The sequence below is a fragment of the Sarcophilus harrisii genome, chromosome 1 (genome assembly GCF_902635505.1).
Source record: "Sarcophilus harrisii chromosome 1, mSarHar1.11, whole genome shotgun sequence".
In the NCBI taxonomy this organism is placed as follows: domain Eukaryota; kingdom Metazoa; phylum Chordata; class Mammalia; order Dasyuromorphia; family Dasyuridae; genus Sarcophilus; species Sarcophilus harrisii.
In genome coordinates, this window is record NC_045426.1 from 401,655,310 (window position 1) to 401,664,107 (window position 8,798).

Genomic DNA, 8,798 nt, shown 5'->3' on the forward strand with positions numbered 1-8,798 from the left:
AAAAAGCTTTTGTACAAACAAAACTAATGCACACAAGATTAGAAGGGAAGCAACAAACTGGGAAAACATCTTCACAGTTAAAGGTTCTGATAAAGGCTTCATTTCCAAAATATATAGAGAATCAACTCTAATTTATAAGAAATCAAGCCATTCTCCAATTGATAAATGGTCAAAGGATATGAACAGACAATTTTCAGATGATGAAATTGAAACTATTGCCACTCATATGAAAGAGTGTTCCAAAGCACTATTAATCAGATAAATTCAAATTAAGACAACTCTGAGATACCACTACACACCTGTCAGATTGGCTAAGATAACAGGAAAAAATAATGACGAATATTGGAGGGAATATGGGAAAACTGGGACACTGATACACTGTTGGTAGAACTGTGAATGAATCCAACCATTCTGGAGAGCAATCTGGAATTATGCCCCAAAAGTTATCAAACTGTGCATACCCTTTGACCCAGCAGTGCTACTACTGGGCTTATATCCCAAGGAGATACTAAAGAGGGGAATGGGACCTGTATGTGCCAAAATGTTTGTGGCAACCCTGTTTGTAGTGGCTAGAAACTGGAAAATGAATGGATGCCCTTCAGTTGGAGAACGGTTGGGTAACTTGTGGTATATGAATGTTATGGAATATTATTGTTCTGTAAGAAATGACCGCAGGATGAATACAGAGAGACTTGGAGAGACTTACATGAACTGATGCTAAGTGAAATGAGCAGAACCAGGAGATCATTATATACTTCAACAACGATACTGTATGAAGATGTATTCTTATGGAAGTGGATTTCTTTGACAAAGAGACCTAATTAAGTTTCAATTGATCAATGATGGACAGAAGCAGCTACACCCAAAGAAAGAACACTGGGAAATGAATGTAAACTGTTTGCATTTTTGTTTTTCTTCCCAGGTTATTTTTACCTTCTGAATCCAATTCTCCCTGTGCAACAAGAGAACTGTTTGGTTCTGCACACATATATTGTATCTAAGATATACTTTAGCATGTTTAACATGTATGAGACTACCTGCCATCTAGGGGAGGGAGGGAGAGAGGGGAAAAATCGGAACAAAAGTGAGTGCAAGGGATAATGTTGTAAAAAATTATCCTGACATGGGTTCTGTCAATAAAAAGTTATTATAAAAAAAAGGAAATTAAAAAAAAAAAGTAGTACAGTTAGATATTGGATTCTTTCCCTCAGTCTTAATAGACTGATGCATAGTAGTATACAATGTCCTGCCCCATTCCTTTCTATCTCAGTTATTTGACTCAGAAACACACAGCATTGTCATTGGTGTTATTGAATCTTGGCCTGATATCTGTCCTTTGGAATTTTGAGATCTGAGGCTCTAAGAAGAAGCAAGAGAGATATGATATTGAGCTCCATATCAAGTCAAGATACATCTGTCCTTCCTGTACTTTCCTGAAAGGATAACTTGTAGCCTGAATTGCATCATGTTGCTGGATAGCAGTTGCATCAAATTATTGCGGCCTGAAGCTTGGATCTCCAAAATATTAAACATGGGTGGTAGTTGTTCAGGTTCCATTTTATTGCAAGTCAGCGTGTTGGATACTAGGGAAGTATTTCTGTAGTTATGAACATCAGTGGTGGAATAGAGGTTGATGACTGAGCTTTAATTAGGCATTATTTATTTTCTTTTCTTTTGTGATTTTTTTTGAGATATCTGTGGCAAAGGAGATAAATGGTCAGTTTTTGGGATCTAGAAGATTCGAGTAGACATGTGGCCTCAGGTACTTCCTAACTCTATGATGCTGAAAAAGTAACAACCTCCTCAATTTTTTTTTAATAACCTGCAAAACAAGGATAATAATAGCACCTATTCCACAGGGTTGTTAAAAAGATGAAAAGAGATCCGTGTAAACTACTTAGCACTGATACTGACTCATAATATTATTTACAGATTAATTAAGTATAGATATTCTTGGTTTTCCAGTTTATGAAATCAGATACAATTCTTTCATCTTTGTTATGGGGAAGTCTGAGAATTTGTGAAGCTCTAGATCCACCAATCTTGTGAATTATATGACCTTTTCAATTTAATTAAGATTAACATTGTGATGATATTCTATTACAATGTGTTGATTTTTATTCAAAATATGGTATCCAGAATTGAATATTGTAATAACAATATGCCAAACAAACATAACCAGTATCATGATAACATCTCTCCTTTATATAGTGATTTCTTGATATATGACATCCATTCTGTTTACCTTTGGGTATGCCTTTGGTAATAGAATGTATTAAGTTAGCACATGTCATTTTTTGTTGTTTCCATTAATTTATATGTTCTATATATTGATATTGTTTGAGGGATAACAGACCATGATATATCATGACAAAAATTCTAGTATGGTTTTCTATACATTAGAAATACCATAAGTGTTGATAAAGAGGAAAGGACATTCTGAATAAGAAATGCTTTGTGCATTTTTAGTATGTTTGCTACATTTCAAAATATTTGCATCAGTAAAATTAGTTTTCAAAATTATGGAGGGAGTTAGGTAAAAAGGAATAGTTTTGAAATTAAAGTCAGGAAGATCTAAGTTCAAATTCAGCTTCTGACTATTGAAAACTGTGATACTTAAAACAATTTTTTTACTTCTTTCAGTTTCATTTTTTCCTGGGTTGTAGAGGGCCAGAACTCTGGAGAAGTATACTGAAAACAAGGATACTTACAACAGGGTGTTAACTCAGTGGAAATTATGAGAAAATGCTTCTCTAGTTCGCTTAGATCTAGTACGATATAATGATATAATCACTCTAGTTGGCATATACTCAGTATGCTGTAATGATATAATTGTAATAGAGTGTTTAAGGGCTAAGAGAACTGAGGACAGGGTCAATCAGTCAGTCAATCAGAGTGAACAGACTGTGAAGGAGACAATAAAGACTTTAGACACTATTCCTGACTATCCTCATGGTGACTATCCTGCTGAGACCAAAGCCCATCCAGAGGACCTCCAGAAAGCTAGCCCAGACATTATACTGGATAACATGGGGATTAGAATAGATCTTACTTTCAATATTGTAAATTATTTTTTCAAACTGTAAAAATGTATATAAATGTTATTATTAACATTATTAGAATTAGAATATCATTATTTACCAAATAAATAATAAGTATAACTCTATACTACCCAATAGAATTAGAAGAAGGGAAAATACAATAAACATATTATGCTGATTACATATCTTTTATTCTGAAGTTGGTAGAATTCAGTAATGGAATGAAAAAATAAGATATATAGTAATTTTTAGCTAGTACTAAGAAGAAGCATTACCAAAAAAAGTAAGTATATTATGTAAGCATGATCAATTTGACATATACAATATTGCAATTCTTTTCTCTATTTCTATTTCTCTCCTAAATGTAGTTCTTTAATAATATGTTAAAATGTTGGCTTAGTCCTTTTCCTTTCAGGCACATTTTTTGACTATTTCTAAGATCAACAGAAAATATTTTATTCAAAAAAATTTTACACCCTTCTAAAAGTACTTTTTTGATTACCTAACTTGGGTTGATAATTTGGCCTCGTGGAGAGTGCTGTCAGAATAAAACATTTAAGAACTTCCCTAAGAAAAGAACTTTAAACATAGCCTTATGTGCCTTTCTTCCAGTTGTATATTGCCTAAGAAAAAGCATATAGTTTGCCTATGTCATCTGGCATAAATACTAAGTTGATGAACAACAATTTGACTACTGGGACAAATAAACAATGGGGATACTTGACATGTATTTATTTTCTTTAAGAAAATATCAACTTCTTTATAAATATGAGTGCTAGTATTTTACATTTTATTAGAATTATTTTTGATACTCATGAAAAAGAATCAGCATTTGCTGATGTAGTCATTGAGATATAACATTAAATTTTGCATGTAGGGTCATATTTATCCATTCAATATGGTGATTTATTCATTATCTTAAGGAAAAACCAAAATTCCTCTATTTCAGTATTTTACTTTGAATTCCAATAATTTGGAATTTGGCAGTTATCTAGAAGCAGATCACAGCTTTGAGAGTGCCTTCTTGAAACACTAAAAGAAAGAAAGAACAGTGCATAATATTGTTTTCGGGTTTCCCAGATGAAGTTTCATAAAAGTGCAGAGAGAATCTACCCTACAATGAGTTTTGCTAGACTAGAGATTAAAAAAAAGTCAATGCATGTAGAGGGCCACAAATAGTGGGGAACCCTGAGCAAGGTATAAAACCTTTTGGTCCATTAAGTTACCCTGCTGACAGTGTCGGGTTTATCTCCCTATTTCCCCCTAAGGATGTCTCAGTCTTCCTGAGAAGTCAGGGGGTATGACAATCTATGTTGTACTTGAAGCAGAACTATGCTCATATGGCAAGGAAACATCTGCACACAATAGCAAATTGTTTATGTGGTCGCACATGCACAATATCCTTTAGTTAGCACATACACAATATCCTATAGTTATGTAAGTGTATTATGTAAGCATAGGGTATATAAGACTGAGGGTCTTTTGAATAAATGGACTCCAAGTTAACCATTTTCATGAGTTCCACCACATCACTCCTCACCCAAGATCAGGAATTTGGGTAGCAAAATCCTCCTTTGAGCAAATCTAGACAGGAATTGAGAATAAAATAAAAAAACAAAAATAGTAAACTAATGCAGTCAGCTTGGAATATTATCAATTTCAACTTCTTAGTGCTGAGAGTAAGAGGCAATTGCTTTTTAGATAGACAATTAATGACACTCTGCAGAATAAGGGACATGGAGGAAGTGCATAAAATGTTTGGTTACAGGAGTTGCCAAGAACAACTTTGTCCCCATAGGGGGAAAACATTTCTTGATGAATATCCAGAGTTTGCAAGTAATTTCTTTTTTTTTCTTTAAATTGTATTTTCTATTTAATATTTCCCAGTTATATTCAAAACTTTTTTTTACTTTTCACAGTGTTTCCATATTATTCCAGATATGCTATTTTTTCTAGTAAATTTATTTATTTTAATATACATTGTTCATGTTGGGAGAAAAAAAATCAGAGCAAAGGGAAAAATCATGGGAGAGATTAAAGAAAAATAAAAACAGAAAAAAAAAATAAGTGAAGATAACATGTGTTGATTTACATTTAGAGTCCATAGGTCTTTTTCTGGATGCAGATGAGATTTTCTGTCCAAAATCTATTGGGATTGCTTTGGATGGCTCAACCACAAAGAACAACTTAGTCTTTTATATTTGATATCGCACAATATTGTGTACAATGTATTCCTGGTTCTATTTGTTTAACTCATCATAAGTTTGTGTAAATCTTCCCAGGCCTTTCTAAAATCAGCTTGTTCATTATTTTTATAGAACAATCATATTCTATTACCTTCATATACCATAACTTGTTCAGCCATTCCCAAATTGATGAGCATGTACTCAATTTCCAATTCTTTGCTACCACAAAAAGAGCTGCTACAAAAGTTTTTGTACCCATGTGTCCTTTTCCTTTTTTTATAATTTCCATGGGATACAGACCTAGTAATATCACTACTGGGTCAAAAGGTATACACATTTTATAGCACTTTGGGCACAGTTATAAATTGTTCTTCAAAATGGTGGAATTATTTCACAACTCCACCAACAATGCATTACTGTCTCAATGTTCCCACATCCTGTCCAACATTTATCATTATCTTTTCTTGTCAACTTAGCCAATCTAGGAGGTATGAGATATTACCTCAGAGTTATTTTAATTTGCATTTTTCTAATCATGTGATTTAGAGCATTTTTCATATTACTATAAATGGCTTTAATTTTGTCATCTGAAAATTGTTCATATCCCTTTATCATTTATCATTTGGGGAATGACTGGTATTCTTATAAATTTGATACAATTCTTTATATATTTTAGAAATGAGACTTTTGTCAGAAACAGTTGCTATAAAGACTTTTTCCTAACTTTGTATTTTCCTTTCCATTTTGTTTCTGTTTGGTTTTTTTTTTTTTTTTGTACAAAATCTTTTTTTTTTATTTAAACAACAAACATTTTTTTCATCATAAGAGACAATGTTTATGCCATTTCCTTGCCATTTCTATAATACCAAGCAGTAAGATGTTCTGAGACTTTGAATGATCTCCATTGTTTGTCTTTATGTGCATTGAATATCACTTAGCCAGACATGACAGTGGTTGATGTTCCCTCCAATAGGGACAAAATATTCTATTACTTTGCAAAGTATTGTTTTCTTATGATGGTATTATGAGGGGAAACACCTTAACTTTAATGTGACCTGGAAAATACTGAGTTGAACAGTTTTTATTTTGCTACCCTTAAAGATAATAGTTCTTGAAACAATCTTTACACATGCTCATATTTTATAGCAAAGTATTTAAAAGTAATTTATCTGGAATTGGGGAGTGGTTAAACAAATTGTGGTATATAAGCATAGTGGAATATTAATACTCTCTAAGAAATGATGACTACAGAATAAAATTAGTTGAACCAGAAAAGATATACAGATAGATAGATAGTGATTATAATAATGTAAATAGGAGGAACAACAATAACAACAAAAAGGAAATTGAATACTGTGAAATTGTAATCTACAAGCTTGACCATTTAAAAGAGATAGGGGAATGTATCTCTCTTATGGTGTAATGAATACTTGGTCAGCACATTAAAGCTATTTGTGATCCTGTATGAGTTAGGAATTCTTGAGTGGGATTTCTAGACCTGATCTTAACTGGAGTGACAATCCTTGGGTAATTGGGAGGTAAGAAAGACACAGAACAGTTGGGCCTTCAGGTTCCTGGACCTGCTTTAACTTTGACCAGTGTTGTTGATATGTTCTGGATTTCCTTTTTGTCTAGGCTGTCCTGTTCATGAATTTCTTGGAGTTTCTTTGATTGCTGAACAATGAGAGACCAGAGAGGAAAGTCTTAATTCAGTAGAACATTAAATGTACATTCAGTGATTCTATACTGTTTTTTTTTTTTTTGGTTTGTTTTTTATACCACATATTACTCATTATTATTTTAATTATAGCGTTTTGTTTACAAAACATATGCGTGGGTAATTTTTGAACACTGACCCTTGTAAAACCTCTGTTCCAACTTTTCCCCTCCTACCGACCACCTCCTCCCCCAGATGGCAAGTAGTCCAATACATGTTAAATATGTTAAAGTACATTTTAAAACTGAGAAAGAAAATAAATATTCAAGCAAAAAATAACAGAAAGAGTGGAAATGGTATGTTATGGTCCACACTCATTTCCCAGAGTTCTCTCTCTAGGTGTAGCTAAATCTCTTCATTGCTGAACAATTAGAAGCAGGTTGGATCATCTCATTGTTGAAGAGAGACACATCCATCAGAGTTAATTATCATACAATCTTGTTGTTGCCACTTGGTTCTGATCATTTCACTTAGCATCAGTTCATGTAAGTCTCTCCATGCCTCTGTGAAACCATCCTGCAGGTCATTTCTCTCAGAATAATAATATCCCATAACATTCACATACCACAATTTATTCAGCCATTCTCCAGTTTATGGGCATCCGTTCAATTTCAGGTTCTAGCCCTATGAAAAGGGCTGCCACAAACATTTTTGCACATATGGGCCCCTTTTCCTTCTTTACAATGTCTTTCAGATATAAGCCCAGTAGTAACACTGCCATATGAAAGGATGTGCACATCTGTAAGAAACGACCAGCTGGAAGAATACAGAGAGGATTGGTTGAGACTTACATGAACTGATGCTGAGTGAAATGAGCAGAACCAGGCGATCATTATATACCTCAACAACAATAAAGTATGAGGATGTATTCTGATGGAAGTGGATTTCTTTGACAAAGAGAAGATCTAACTTAGTTTCAATTGATCAAGGATGGACAGAAGCAGCTATACCCAAAGAAGGAACACTAGGAAATAAATGTAAACTGCTTGCATTTTTGTTCTTCTTCCTGAGTTATTTATACCTTCTAAATCGAATTCTCCCTGAGCAACAAGAGAACTGTTCGGTTCTGTACACATATATTGTATCCAAGATCTACTATAACCCATTTAACATGTATAGGACTGCTTGCCATGGGGGGGGGGGGTAAAGGGAGGGAGGGGAAAAATCAGAACAGAAGTGAGTGCAAGGGATAATGTTGTAAAAAATTGCCCTGGCATGGGTTCTGTCAATAAAAAATTATTAAAAAAAAAAGGATATGCACACTGTGATAACTTTTTCAGCATAGTTCCAAAATGCTCTCTAGAATGGTTAGTTCCATTCACAATACCACCAATACTGTATCAGTTTCCCAGTTTTCCCACATCCCCTCCAACATTATCTTTTTCCTGTCATCTTAACTTTCTGAGAGGTATGTGGTATCTCAGAATTGCATTAATTTGCATTTCTCTGTTCAATAATTATTTGAAGGATATCTTAATATGACTAAAAATAGTTTCAATTACTTCATCTGAAAATTGTCTGTTCATATCCTTTGAGCATTTATCAATCGGAGAATGGCTTGATTTCTTATATATTTAAGTCACTTCCCTATATATTTGGGAAATAAGACATTTATCAGAATCTTTGACTGTAAAAAAATGTTTTGCCAGTTTATTGCTTCCCTTAATCTTGCCTGCATTAATTTTGTTTGTACAATTTTTTTTTAAATTGATGTAATAAAAATTTTCTATGTTGTGATCAATAATGATCTCTATTTCTTCTTTGGTCACACATTTCTTCCTCCTCCACAGGTCTGAGAGGTAACCTATACTATGTTCTTCTAATTTATCCATAATCTCATTCTTTATGCCTCGA